Here is a 15,736-nt window from a genome sequence, read left to right on the forward strand (position 1 = left end):
ATGGATGGCTATTTTTTTCAGTTTAACAGTTTTATTTAGTGATAACAACTACCTGAGATCCAGAAATATCTTTTACATCAAATATATCACTATACAGATGACTAATAAATACTTTTGTTTTGAAATACTGGAGAACTGTCCCCAAAATCTATGTCTTACAGATATTCACACACAAATAAATAAATAGAAAGAAATTCCAAAAAAAAGTCAAATAAATGTCAGCAACTGATAGAAGTTTAATAAAATAGCAATTAGCATATATTGTGACCTTATAAAAATAAAGAGAAAAAACCCATAAAAACTAAACAAAAAGTGGACTTTCATTTCTCACTAGAGTTTCCTGTTTGCATTGCTAAAATTAGAACTTTCTAGACATGAAAAAATTAGTGTTAGATATAGACAAGGAAATATGCTGGGTATTTTTTTTCTTACCCAACTATGCAAAATATCCAATTATAGTAATATTTAAATTCTGATGGGAGAAGGAAAAAGACCTTTTATTATTTAAATACTGACCTATTCAAAATTTAGATTAAATTTTAAAACTTAAGTCTCAAAAAATTGAGATTTAAAAATTCAATCAAAATTCATGAATAAGAACTAAGCTTGCTGTTTCTTTTTCCCCTTAAAAAACCTCACTTTCCCTGTAACAACAGAAGCATCATAATGCTGTGCTCTAAGAATTTTTGCTTTGTATGATTGATTTCTAGATTGAAATACATGATTCATGTTGGTCTTTTCCTTGTTTATGCCCTTTATCTTTTCTAATACCATATACACAAATTATTTGAGAAAATAAACCAGAAGATTTTACCCTAGTATAATTTATAGATTTAGATAGATTCCCAAAGTCTATAAAAGTATGTACTTACGTCTCCTATATTAAACAAATTGGAGTGTTCCACATGGATGTATTGTAGAAGCTGGGCCTATGAAGCTGCTAAAATGGTTTTTATAGTGACATTGAGTCATGAGCCAAATGGTGACTACAGAACATGCTAATTTTACTCCTGTAAATGGGACACACGAAATGAGACTCACAGACTTGGAAGAAAGAATGGAGAGAATGTCACCAGCAAACACTGAGGACTTCTCTCTAACATGAATAGTATGACTTCTTTAAAAGGTTTAAAAAGAAAAAAAGTTCTTCTTGTTCCACTAATATTAATGCAGTTCTACAACTTCTTGACTGTTACTTTATGAAATTATGTAAGTGTGTTGAAAGCTCTTCAGTAGTTTGCTGTGTGCTTAGTATTTGGTCAACATCAGAGTTTCTAAATTTGGTTTCAGATATGCACTACATTCTTGAAGATTATGGAAAATCTACCATTATTTACCATATTTGAAATGATAAAGCTGAAAGCCATTTAAAGATACCAATAAGACCTTTACATGTTTACATAAATATTTTTAATGAAAATAAATATATTTTCTAAACCATGAAGAAAATAATGACAAGAATAGTACAGTTTTATATTTGCAACTCTGGCTTAATATTGCAAATGTCTGGCTTCATAAGAGACATCTGGTTTCTTAAATCTGCTTCTGCATTCAATCTGTCTCAACATATTGTTTTACTTGAAGTATATGAAGAAAATGTGGCCTCATACAGAATTTTTGCTTGGAAAAATGAGGAGAATTTTAATAGTCTTTTCAAATAATTGTGGATTTTTTAAAAATGTGGAATTTAGAACCAGAGCAATATGCTTACTATACACTGTTTATCTTGCAATTTGAATGTATTTTTTTTCCAAATGAGCAATATCTGATATTAAATATATACTTAATACATAAACATAGTATCAATATATTAATATGACTACATTATATATTTAATAGTTTAACATAATCTATTGTACATTTAATATATTTATAATACTAATAATCTATTAAATATATATTTAATATCAGGAATTGCTTATTTGAAAAATACTGCTTCACTGGGTTTTGTAAATTTTCCAAATGGTAACCTCTTTCATTATTTGGTATCACTTTTGTTAGTAATGCTGCCTTTCTTGTCAGAAAAGTCCTCAAGAATTGAGGAATTAAGAAGTCCACAGAGCCAGGTAATAACTTTTCCAAAATTGTAATTTTTTTGTTTGAAAGCTAATTTTTTGTTTGTAATTTTGTTATTGGCAACCAATAGTGTTGGATTTGTTTCCCTTGCAGTGACAAGCTCCCTTTGTTCATTTTTTAAAAAATCCCTGCTAAATGTCCAAGCATGAATAACTGCAGTTTTCCTGATAGTTGTCCTTTCCAGTAAAGATGTTGTTCCATGGAAAACAAGGCTGGTGTTAATACTCAAGAGAAACAGCCCTACAGATTTACTTGATACAATCATGTATTTTGGTACATGGCAGAAGTGCTTCATGAGATTTTCCATTTCATCACAAGGAGTATTAAAAAGATGTGTACTCAGTGGCCGAGAGTCAACAAAATTAGTCCTTTTTAATGCTTCATCAAATACGTTTTTAGGTAAAATCTGATATTTTAAAAAATATTAACTATGAGTGTATGGGGATAAAGAACACATGGATTACTTACTAGTAGAGTTAATTGTCCCTAACCTGATTAATACAAAGATGCCAGTATTTTTTCCCACCATACTTTTTCACCATATGTGCAAATGTCAGACTTTTCTTTTCATGAATATATTTTTACAGTTTTAAAAATTTATAAGTTGGTCAATTGTATTATTACTTAATTTTGTCTCTGAAATTTTCTTTAGCCTAGATAAAAATCTTTTCCTTCTATAATCCTTAGTCAATTAAAACTTGGAAATAAGAAATCTTAGTCTGCATCTGTTAATAAAGCCAGAAGCTCCATTTTTCTTTTTGGAAATATTTTCACTGTCTATTTAAGCAACAACTGACCTCACAGATACTCATAAATGCCTTACCTATTTCTGGCATACCCTTTTACCATTCCTTACAGCAGCTATTTCTTTTCTTCTTTGCTTCCTAAACCTTATTTGTATTTTGCTTTCTTTCTTCTTACTTGCCAAACAGCTTTATGGAGAAAATCAAGGTCATTCTACATAAATTGTAGGAATTCTTTTTTCATTAACACACACATAAAAAGATACCCCTATCTCTGCATTCAAGAATATTTTGCCCAACCTTAATACCTGATTGGACTTGTTTCTCTCTCATTTTGTTTTAGGTGGTACTGGAGACTGAACCCAGGGTCTAGCATGCTAGCTACATCTCTAGCTCTCTCCTCCTCCTCCTTCTCCTCCTCCTCCTCCTCCTCCTCCTCCTCCTCCTCTTCCTCTCTCTCTCTCTCTCTCTCTCTCTCTCTCTCTCTCTCTCTCAGTATTGGGGATTGAACCCAGAAACACTTTACAAGTGAGCAACATCCCCAGCCCTTTTTACTATTGTCTCAGCCTTCCAAGTTTCTGGGATTACAGACAAACACCCTACCTGATCTGACTGCTTTTCTTGATTCCCTTTTTTTCTCCCATTCTTATTCCGTAGATTTTTCCTCCTGCTTCTAGACTCTCATCTTTTGCCTAGCTACTTCTTGAATGCCTATAACATTCTTCATCTTCCCTGTTATAAAAGCTCTCATCTTTCAACCTGTATGTTCTATAATATACTCATTTCTTTTTCTTTTGTTTACTCCCAAACATGCAGGAAAAGAGCTGGAGAGTTTTTTTTTTTAAATTTTATCTTATTGGTCCTTCTTAGTTATACATGACAGAAAAATCCATTTTGCTAAAATTATACAAGCACAGGATATAGCTTATTCTAATTAGGATACCATTCTTGTGGGTGGGCACTATGGTGGGGTTCACCAAGGTAATTTCATATGTGTACACAGGAAAATTATGTTAGATTTATTCTACCATTTTCCTATTCCTGTCTGCCCTTCCCTTCCTTTCTTTTCCCTTTGTCTAATCTAATGAAGTTTTATTTTTCCCTTCCCCTAGTCTATTGTGGTTTAGCTTCCACATGTCAGCGAAAATATTCAACCTTCAGTTTGTTGGGATTTATTTCACTTAGCATGATATTCTCCAGATCCCTCCATTTGATGGCAAATATCATAAAGTCATTTTTATTTATGGTGGAATAATATTACATTGTGTATATATACCAAAATTTCTTTATCCATTCATCTGTTGAAAGTAGGTTGGTTTCATAGCTTAGCTATTGTGAATTGTGCTGATACAAACATTGATGTGACTGTGCAATTGTGATATGCTGATTTTAAATCTTTTGGATATAGGCAAAGCAGTGGGAAACTGGGTCAAATGATGGTTCCATTCTTATGTTTTTGAGGAATATCCATACTGCTTTCTAGAGGGGTTGCACCAATATACAGTCACAGCCACAACGTATGAGTGTTCTTTTTCCTCCCATCCTCACCAAATTTGTTGTTACCTCTATTCTTGGTAATTGTCATTCTGGAGTGAGATGAACTCTCACTGTAGTTTTAATTTGCATTTCTCTAATTGCTAGAGATGTTGAACATTTTTTTCATATATTGATTGATTATATTTCTTCTTTTGAGACGAGTCTGTTCGGTTCCTTTACCAACCTTTGTTTGGGTTATTTGTTTTTGTTTTTTGTGGGTTTTTTTTGGTGTTAAGTTTTTTTGTATATCCTGTAAATTAATGCTCTGTCTGAGGTGCAGATGGCAAAGATTTTCTCCTATTCTATAGGTTCTCTCTTCACACTCTTGATGTTTTCTTTTGCTGTAAAGAAGCTTTTTAGTTTGATGCCATCCCATTTATTGATTTTTTTATTTTATTTCTTATGCTTTAGGTGTCTTGATCAGAAAGTCAGTTCCTCTGCCAATATACTGAAGAGTTGATCCTACCTTTTCTTCTAATAGGATGCAGGGTTTTTGGTCTAACTCCTAAGTCTTTGATCTACTTAGAGTTGATTTTTGCACAGGGTGAGAGATAGGGATTAATTTTCATTCTATTACATATGGATTTCCAGTTTTCCAAGCACCTTTTGTTGAAGAGGCTGGCTGTCTTTTCTCCAGTGTGTGTTTTTGGTGCCTTTGTCAAATATGAGGTAAATTTATGTAGGTTTGTCTCTGTGTCTTCTATTCTGTTCCATTGGTCTTCTTGCCTAGTTTGGTGCCAATACCATGTTTTTGTTACTAAAGCTCTGCAGTATAATTTAAAGTCTGCTATTATGACGCTTCCTTCTTTGTATTTCTCATTAAGGATTGCTTTGGCTATTCTTGGACTCTTATTTTTCCAAATGAATTTCATGACTGCTTTTTCTATTTCTATGAAGAACGTTATTGGAATTTTGAATGGGAATTGCATGGAATTTGTATTTCACTTTTCATAGTTTGGCCATTTTGACAATATTGATTCTGCCTATTCAAGAACATGGGTGGTCTTTCCATCTTCTAAGCTCTTCTTCAGTTTCTTTAGTGTTCTGTAGCTTTCATTGTGCAGATTCTTTTTCTCTTTTGTTAGATGGATTCCTACGTATTTATCTTTTTGGAAGCTATTGTGAATGGGATGGTTTTCCTAATTTCCCATTCAACTGATTCATCATTGGAGTATAGGAATGCAATTTATGGGTGTTGGTTTTGTATCCTGCTACTTTGCTGAATTCCTTCATGTGTTCTAGAAGTTTACTTGTGGAGTTTTTTTTGGGTGTTCTAAATATAGATTCATGTTGCTGGCAAACAGAGATAGTTTGAGCTCTTCTTTTCCTATTCATTTTCCACCCTATATTCAATGTACATTCAACTCTATATGTTCTATATGTTCAACATATAATCACTTCTATATGTTCTATAATATACTCATTTCTTTTTCTTTTATTCCCTTCCTAAATTTACAGGCAAAAGAGTTGGAATTTTTGCCTGCTTCCTCTACATGGCCTTAATTTATTTCTTTTTGCATTAAATCTATCAATTTACTGGAATTGTTTTTTCAAAGAAAAATCATTACTGATTAATCAGCAAACTCAATTGTATTTTCACAATAGCCAACCATGTAAATTGCATATAGCATTTTAAAATGTTGTTCATTTCTTTCTGAAACGTTCTTCTACCTGGGCTTCCACAGCTACTGCACTCTTTTGGTTTTCCCATAATCTTCTTGTGTTTCTTGCTCTTTCCTCTACCTACCTCTTAGGGATTCTTTATCTTCTTTTTTTTTTTTTTTTTTAGCCAAAATACAAGGTCATCTCAAGTGAGTCCTTTTGTGTGACTGTTTCGTTTGAGAGTTAATCTCACTATTAGCTTTAACTGCCACCGGTATATTGAAGACACACAAATATATAATTTTAAGGCCTGATGTTTTTCTGAAGTTCCATTTCACAAATTTTACTGTTTATTGGATCTTCCCCCATGGATATTCTTTAAATCTCTAATTCAGTATGTTAAAATGAACTCTCTAGCTCTGTCTCTCTTCTTTACCCCTAAAGCTATTCATTCTTTTCATTATTTTTAGTTGATATTATCACTATTTCCTCATCCATCTGTGACAGAAATCTAAGAACTGTCTTTGGTTATGCCATCTAACTAATAATTCACATCCAATCATTTCCAAAATCTCATTGTTTAATTCCATCTATTTGATGCTTATTAAATATTCTTCATTTCCATTCTGTTTCATTATCTCTTTTTGATGATTGCTATGTAGGCTAATTACTCAATTATCTAAACACATTCTTCACTTATCTAAACATATTCTGTAACTTATCCTTTATGGTATTGTCAGAATTAGCTTTATGAAAAATAAATCATAACAAAAACTTTTTAGTGATTTTTGAGAAGCCATGAAACATAGTTCAAATTTTTTCATGACACTTAGAAGTTTAAACCAATGCACTTTCCCAGCTTCTTTTTGTATAATTTCTCTCCCATCCATAGGGAGGTCCAATCATTGCAAAATGTGCAATAACTCTGTTGGTCTCCTGAAGGTTGGTTTTCTTGTGCTGTTCTCTCCCCAATCAGTGAAAATAAAAATTCTCATGTTTTAAGTCTGCTTTATAGGTCACCTTTCTTCCTTATCTACAGGTAAATTAAGTGACTTCAGTATTAGTATTTATTTAATTCTGCATTATGTAAGAATTGTTTTCAGTTGATCCTTTTCCTCTGTTACATTTTCCTTGCAATGTGAAGCTTTTTTTTTTTTTTTCTAATCCCTCACAATTTTGGGCAAAAATTTTGTATATTTTTCTTACATACAAATGTGTTTTGTATATTTGTTCTTGAACTTAAGATTCTCTTTGGTTATGTAGTTTTTCAAGGTCACACTGTTTATAGCAAAACTTAGTTGAGAAAGCATGTGTCCTTATTTTTATTGAGCCTGTTTTCCTGTCTAATAAGAGACTTTATCATTTTAAACATTGGAAGTATTTTTCTTCAGTATATTCCTGATTATAAAGGAAGAAGTAAGAAAAAATAACCACAGCAATAGAAGACACTACAGAATTCCTAATAAAACTACTCTATTTTCAATTTATTGAGAGCTACTTTTGTAAAGTTTTTTAAAAATCAAATGTATATGAGTAAAGTTGCAAATTAATGCATGGAATAATTTGTTCTGTCCTCATGTAGGGCTTTTTTACATCATTTATTTAATATTTTATAGGGCTCTTAAATAATTTATCAACTAATCTTTGCAATACCCCTGCTGGGACAGTCAGTTGTAGACGTACTGCTGATTGGCAAGTGACATGTATATTACTTGTATATTACAAATGAAGAAACTAAAACAGAGAGAGGTTAATTGACTTGACCAATGTCTTACATATCCAGTGGCAGTACTGACCTCAGAATTAGAATGTGGGTTTATTCACATCAAATTCACAAAAGAATTAAGAGCCTGAGGTTGGCAGCCCTTTGTTATTTAGTACTTTCTAAATCCTTTAACTTGACTTCTCCTTTACTGGCTCTGTATGAGTCCATGCAGGGAAATTACTTTTAAAATCCATACCTTCTCATTAAACTAAGAATTTTTCCTCTATGTCAAATATATATTTAGCTTTTGAAAAGATGTTAAAACCCTGAAACATTTTCTTGCAAAATAATTCATTATTCAGTTTTCTATCTTTACATCACAAAGAGACCCCACTACTACATAATAGTAACTATAAACTATAATATAACTATGAAGCACCAATAAGCCAGTTTTTAAAAAAATCACAATGAAGGGTCTAATCAAGCTCAAGCTTTTTGGATTGTTCCAACATTTGATAATGACCACAAGAATAATGAAACAGTGATTGTTTATTAGTGTGTTTTGAATCATAATAATAACAAAAATCTAAACAATATGTAAACACTAAGAAGTATATGAGAATAATTTAAATTTCTTAATGACTCTACCACAATAGTATTCTCATTATTTCAGTCTTACAGATGAAACAGTTTAGAAACCTTAAGTTATGAAGCTAAAAGGTAAATTAAGTGCTTACACAAGCAGTTACCATTTTCCAACACTTGTTATAGGTATATTAAACTTCACTCTCTGTTGATAGTCCATCAGTAATATTGTTTTAAAAAAATGTGAATAGTTCACATGCTGTTTTGAGGAATTACTCCATAAAGTGCTATTATTTTGAAATCTCTACAGGACCTGTTTTTTAATATTATCATCTGACACACACACATTTATAAACACCATCATCTCTTCTTTGATTTCTGTTTGCTTCAGAAACACTTCCCATTCCAAGTCCCACATATTTGTTATAATCTACTTAGTGATGGTCCTGATATTCGGATGCCTGTGGGGCTGTTCAGCATTAGGTAGTAAACACATTCCTTAGGAAATATGAGTTTGAGAAAGACCTAAAGTATATTTGACACCTAATAAAATGGTTCAAAAGTATGAAAAAAATCCTGCAAAACTGAGATAAAAATATATTTAAGTAATAATATTTGCAACACCAATATTGGTATATCGCCTCAAACACAATATCAAGCAGCTTTCATATAGTTACTACAAGTTATATTGAATATGTGATTTGTGTACATTTCTCTATATATTTGATAAGATATAGTGTGGAGTTTTCAATAGTGAATTCTCTACGACAGAGGAAGACTTATAAATAGTGCTGCTCACTGTTAAATAGAGTTGACTTCAATAGGCAGGCTGAGGCAGAGAAGCTAGGTCCTGGCAACGTGAGAGCAGGAGTAGAAAAGAGCCATCTGGCACAGCAGTATCAGGAATTACAGTCTTACTGAGTGGGAATAATGTGGGTGGGGGACTCTAGAATGAGAAACTTGGGTTACTTCTAGAATTCTAACTTGGATAAACAAGAGGGCAATGTTTTTTAAAAATATTTTTTAGTTGCAGGTAGACACAATACCTTTATTTTATTTATTTTCATGTGGTGCTGAGGATTGAACCCAGTGCTTCACAATAGTAGGCAAGTGCTCTACCGTTGAGCCATAACAACACTGAGGGCAGTTATTATTTGATGTATTCAAAAGGAACAGCAATATGATAAGTCTAAGAATGGCACTTTAAGATATCACAATTCTACATTTAAATTTAATTCAATGACCTTTTCCTTTCTGAATAAGTGAAAACGCATTAATGAAACACATTTCACACACATGCTAATAACTGTTTTTCTGCAAGTAAATATTTTCTGTATGTTATCGAAATATCTATTTCAATTGAAATAATGTTTAAACACTCCTATATGCCTCTTTTCAGCCAAAAACCGTTGCTATGACTGTTTCAACATATTTCAAATATATGTATATTCATTGCCAATTTATCTGCTTTGCAGATGCTAGTTTCCTATAAAGTATTTATTGTCCTTGACTACTGAATATGTCACTGCTCAGTATTGTAATGAATGTTTTCCACCTTTACTATATGTTTCAATGCTATAATTATTAATTTTTCAATTAATAGAATATTTTTTAATACAATGGTTAATATCTTCTCTGCCTTTGTTATGTTATTTCAAAATTTCTTCACATATTTGCCTTAAAATACTATTGTTAAACCTTTCAGACCTTTTTTAAAAATAGTGAAATAGGTTCAGAGAAGAAGAAATGCTGAAAAAACAACACAAAATAAACAAATTTACATCTAATTAAGAAATTCTTTTTGGGCCATGGAGATATGTATCTGTATATATGACATGTAATGGATATATAAGTCAAAAGACACTTTTAAATAAGATAATCTACTAAATGAAATATCTAAAATATAAATGATAAGATGAAGTAAAATCAGTATATTAATTAAATAAAAATATAATGTAAAAATATTAATAATAAATATATTTACTTTGATCAAGAGTCATGCTATTGTCTGGGAAAATCATGACATACTATAGATTATCAAAATCATTACACTAGCCAGGTGTGGCACACTCCTTCCTGTAATCCCAGCAACCCGGGAGACTGAGGCAGAAGTATCGCAAATTCAAGTACAACCTTAGCAATTTAGGGAAGCTCTAAACAACTTAGTAAGACCCTGTGTCAAAATTAAATAATAATAATAATAATAATAATAATAATAATAATAATAATTTAAAGTCTGGACATGTAGCTTAGTGGCAAAGTGCCAGTGAGTAAATCCCCAGTACAAAGAAAGAAAGAAAAGTCACTTCACTATTAATATTGAGCCTCTTACTATAGACTCTATTATTATCATTACAACTCTATTCCATTATGGGGAACATTAAAGAAACTTTTAAAATGCTAAATGCTGGTGTTAACAAGTACTGTACAACTTATCTAATAAAATTACAGTGAACTGAGAAGTCAAAATATCTCAAAATAGAGACATTTCATTGACAACAGTATCAATTAGTTAAGAGTAAACTTCGTTTTTTTAGTTTGCCCTATAAATTTCAGAAAGGGCTTTATGCACAATATAAGGAACAAGTAAATACTTGAAAATAAACATTCTTGAATTTATAACCTTGTGGTGTAACATAACTAGAAGATTTTATTTTATCTTTATGAGTCACTAATATCTATATCTAATTCCCATAATGTTTTGTGTCAACCAGAATCATCTCAGTGATAATTAGAAGGCCTGGTGCTGATGATACCTTCCAGGCCTTCTTTGATACATAGGAACACACACCAACTTCTTTAATTCACAAAGACTTTTAATATTTTCATAATACAAAACCTCTATAAATACATAGAATATGCATTTGACCAATGTTTCAGAATAAAACAGGTTTCAGATATACAATTTGAGCCATGCTTGGTTATACTTCCATATAGTACTACATGGAGAGGCATGTTCAACTGCATGTATAAGTGATGTATGGTGTACCAGCTTATTAAAGTACAAACAGGCAGGGAAAAGTTAAAGACAAGACTTTTGAGTTATTTATTTAAAAAAAAAAGTCTTGTAAAAATTTTTAGGAAATAACATGAAATGATGAAACACAAAAATCTTGTGCTTTGTTCACTCCCTAGTCTGCAACAATGCAAACAACAGAAGTTTCCCTAGAATTAAAATTAAGAAATGCTATGTTGTATTAGGGCAATCCAAATATTATCTAACTTGCCACTCATTTTTATTTAGAACAAATTAAATTTCTGTTTCCTTCCCCCACCCCCAATCTTCCCTTAAGGTTTGACATCTCTATTCCCCAGCTTATTGAACTCAACTTTTATCTCCTTTATTATAATGTCTTTGTGTACTCTTCACTATACAGTAATTTAATAGTAAAATACTATAAATGCATGCAGAGTCATTTGAAGAAAGTAAAAGATTCTCATCAATTTTTAATATATAAATAACATTTCAAACTGAGTTACAAAAAAAGTAAAATTTAAATAACATTACAGCTAATGCTGGCTTCAGTTTTCATGCCTCCAAAATGTGGTTCCCAGACTAAGGAAATATTTCAAATATTTTCTAGATCTAATAGACTCTGACCTTAGTGGCTGTGTGCCCTTTATAAAGGCCAAGTTTTTACAAAAGATAGCATTCTTCTCAAAGCCTTTGGAGGAAGGGAAAGCTATATTTAGAAAGTCCATTTGGCATCCTGGGGTGTTCTCATATCTTACTGCTATTTATAATCAGGTGTAGGCCAGTAGGACAACAGATTTGTTTTAACTAATAATTTCCCAGGTTTCTGGGAATTAAAAAGTAGTGCTTTAGTGTTCTAAAAATTGATTCTAGAAATTGTTAAAAGCAAGAAATTTTAAAATTTGTTTACTGATCACCCAGTTGTTACATGGCCTGACTTGGAGCATGATTCAAAAAGTTACATTTCTGGTTGGACATATAGTTGTCATCCTGCTGGTTTATGATAGATGTCTTGCAGAGTAAATATGCTCAAATGTTTTAAATTCTTGATTGTGAGTGTTCCTTATGATTTATTTTCCTTTTAAATGTCATGCCAATGTACTCCATTTTGAATGCAGACAGAAATAACCAATTTTCCTAAACTTATTTTCATTCATATGAATCTTATTTATTTTAATGCATACGACTTAACTAATTTTGTAGACATTTGATATACCAAAAACAGAAAGAAACAAAACATCATTAAGAAAAACCTCAAATTGTTAAATGACATATTGCCATTAGAAGGTATTAGAGAGATTAACAAAAATGGACTTGAAGCTGACTACTAATGTAGCCAGCCTTTAACTATATTAGTCATACAGAAAAGGATTATCTAGTTCAGGAATATTTTGTTGTTGTTGTTCATTAAAAAAAAATCAAACCAACAGAAAATTTAAAATGACAGTTAAAAAGGACTTATTTCGCAAACCATTTGAGAGATGGCAACACCATGCACTCTCAACCCCCAATATGTCAATATTTCCTATAAACATACAACTGCATAATACTATGGAAATCAGAAAATTCACACTGACACATTACTGCAGTGTTATTTAACCCTCAGTCACGTTTTAAGTGTTGTCAGCAATCCCAACATCCTTCAGGTCAAAAAGATCAACACTGAATCACATGATGTATTTACTTTTCCTATGTGTTTAGTTTCTTTAATCTGGAAATTTTGGTGGGGGCATTCTTTTGAATTTATGTCCTTGAAACTTTAAAGATTAAATTCAGTTCTTAACTATTTCACTTTGACTCATGATTAGATTCAATGTATGTCACGTGAAGCCTATTTTCCTGCTACTTCTTATCAAACAATTTTGGCAAACTTTTAAATATTTACTGCGATACTAATTTTCATTAAGAGTGTTATCATTAATTTCATTAAGATTGTTATCTCTCTTTTTACTATAAATTTATTTATTTTTCCTTATTTTTAATTTTTTTATTTGCTCTAATTAGTTATACATAACAGTAGAATGCATTTTGAAACATTGTACACAAATGGAGCATAACTTCTCATTCCTCTGGCATGATCATACATGTATATAGGGTAATAATGCCTGTCTCATTCTACTGTCCTTCCCATCTCCACAACCCCACCCCTCCCATCACTCCCCTCTGCACAATCTAAATTCCTTCATTCTTCAAATATAAAGAAGCATCCACTTGTCAGACAAAACATTTGGTCTTTGTTATTTTGGGATTGTCTTATTTCACTTAGGATGATATTCTCTAGTTCCATCCATTTACCTGCAAATGCCAGAATTCCATTCTTATTTAAGGCTGAGTAATATTTCATTGTGTATATGTACCACATTTTCTTTATCCATTCATTTGTTGAAGGGCATCTATGTTGGTTCCATAGTTTAGCTATTGTGAATTGAGCTGCTATAAACATTGAAATAGCTGAGTCACTGTAGTATGCTGTTTTTAAGTCCTTTGGGTATAGACTGAGGAATGGGATATCTGGGTTAAATGGTAGTTCCATTCCAAGTTTTCTAAGGAATCTCCACACTGCTTTCCAGATTGGTTGCACCAATTTGCAGTTCCACCAGCAATGTATGAGTGTGCCTTTTCCCCCACATCCTCGCCAACACTTATTGTTGCTTGCATTCTTGATAACTGTCATTCTAACTGGAGTGAGATGAAATCTTAGAGTAGTTTTGATTTGCATTTTTCTAATTGCTAGAAATGATGAACATTTTTTCATATGTTTGTTGATTGATCATATTTCTTCTTCTGTGAAGTGTCTGTTCAGTTCCTTAGCCCATTTATTGATTGGGTTATTCTTTTGGTGTTTTTTGAGTTCTTTATATTTCCTGGAGATTAATGCTCTATCTGAGGTGCACGTGGTAAAAATTTTCTCCCACTCTGTAAGCTTTCTCTTCATGTTATTGATTGTTTCCTTTGCTAAGAAGTTTTTTACTTTGTACCCATCCCATTTATTGATTTTTAATTTTACTTCTTGTGCTTTAGAAGTCTTGTTAAGGAAATCAGGTCTTAAGCTGACATGATGAAGATTTTGGCCTGCTTTTTTTTCTATTAGGTGCAGGGTCTCTGTTCTAGTGCCTAAGTCTTTGTTCCACTTAGAGTTGATTTTTGTGCAGGGTAAGATATAGAGGTTTAATTTGTGGTAAGGTATGTTGTGATTATATAAATATTAAACTTATAATTAATTTAATCACACATTAGAATGGATTCATAGAGTCTTATTCAGTGGATTATAATCTGATTGTGTCATTATTTGTTTTCAGGCTATATTGCTCAAATTTATCCAATGGAAACTCCTTCAATGTGTCTTTTGACATTTTCTCATTATTCACTGATATCTTTGATACCACCTGGAACAATCATATGTTCTAGGGTCATTTTATATTTTCTCTCCTGTTGCTCTGGAATCAATCTTTTCTTCAAAAAGCTCCACTTCCTCTAGTTGAAATTTTATTTAAAAAACAAGATGTGGACTCTAGCTGTGCTCACTGCTGTTGGGAAGTAGCTGCTCTAGGAGGTGTCAATATAGCTATGGAATTTATGTATATAAATATATACTTACATATATATATATATATATATATATAAACACATATACATATACATTTATTATATATTCATATATAGATACATTTTATATCTATTTTTTCTTACCTATCTATATATGTATTGAAAAATATGAGTTCACCTAATATTATCCATTGTCATCTAATGCCACAAGTTAATTCTAGTTTTTGTCTCTTTTATACTTTAAGTCCCTCTTCAGACAGTGAGAAAAAAATAATTACTATAATATTCAATATCCTTACTTATTCAATCAATAAGTATTCTACCATCCCATCTCATAGAACATTCTCCCCATTCAGCCTCAGTCTGTGACTAGCTGTGTCAGTGGTTGCTGTGATCACCTCTCCAGGTAGATGCTTTTGATACTCCAATATGTCTCAACATCTCACACTAGGTTCCTCTATGCAATGTCTCTCCACTGCTTTCTCCCGCTCTGTAATAATGCCACACCTTTGTGGTCTGCATGCAACAAAACTATGGTTTATTTTTATTTATCTAAATGTTTAAATATCTAGCAAATTAAAAAAATACACAGCACAATTTGGATTCTATCGGTTCTATGAATGGGTTTTTAAAATTCTTAACCAATATTGGTTGGAAAAGGTATACACTCATCGTCATTAGATTCTCTTTCTTTTTGGTCACTTACTATATATCATGTGTTGATCTTCAATATTATTCACTTGTTGATGTGCACTAGCCCATTAGGTCCCTTCCTTGTATCTGAGCAAACATATCAGCTTGGTGTCTCTCAAGAGGCTATGGAAGCCACTGACAGCAGAATCAATTAAGATAGTTATTAAAAGGCTGGTCCCTGAGCCTTATTTTCATTTGCTGTTTGTAATCTCTGTGGATGGGAATGGGTATACAGAACTCACCTCATGTGGTTCTCCTGCATTAAATATTGAAAAT

General features: G+C 31.8%; 1 protein-coding gene across 2 annotated transcripts in view; it reads right to left on the reverse strand.

Moving 5' to 3' along the window:
- The window catches only part of Pkia (cAMP-dependent protein kinase inhibitor alpha), an 89,379-nt gene that overhangs the window by 11,837 nt on the left and 61,806 nt on the right, over positions 1 to 15,736 (reverse strand). Inside the window, exon 1 of one of the 2 annotated variants that reach the window (XM_058570718.1) lies at positions 873 to 1,010. The exons of the other annotated variant lie outside the window; for it this stretch is intronic. The gene's annotated coding sequence lies outside the window, so the exon portion shown is untranslated. Of the gene's footprint in view, positions 1 to 872; positions 1,011 to 15,736 lie in introns of those variants that run through there. 2 annotated transcript variants of the gene reach the window in all.

This window comes from Marmota monax, unplaced genomic scaffold (assembly GCF_021218885.2).
Source record: "Marmota monax isolate L192 unplaced genomic scaffold, Marmota_monax_Labrador192_F-V1.1 WCK01_AAM20220418_F8-fsc00115, whole genome shotgun sequence".
NCBI classification, from domain to species: Eukaryota; Metazoa; Chordata; class Mammalia; order Rodentia; family Sciuridae; genus Marmota; species Marmota monax.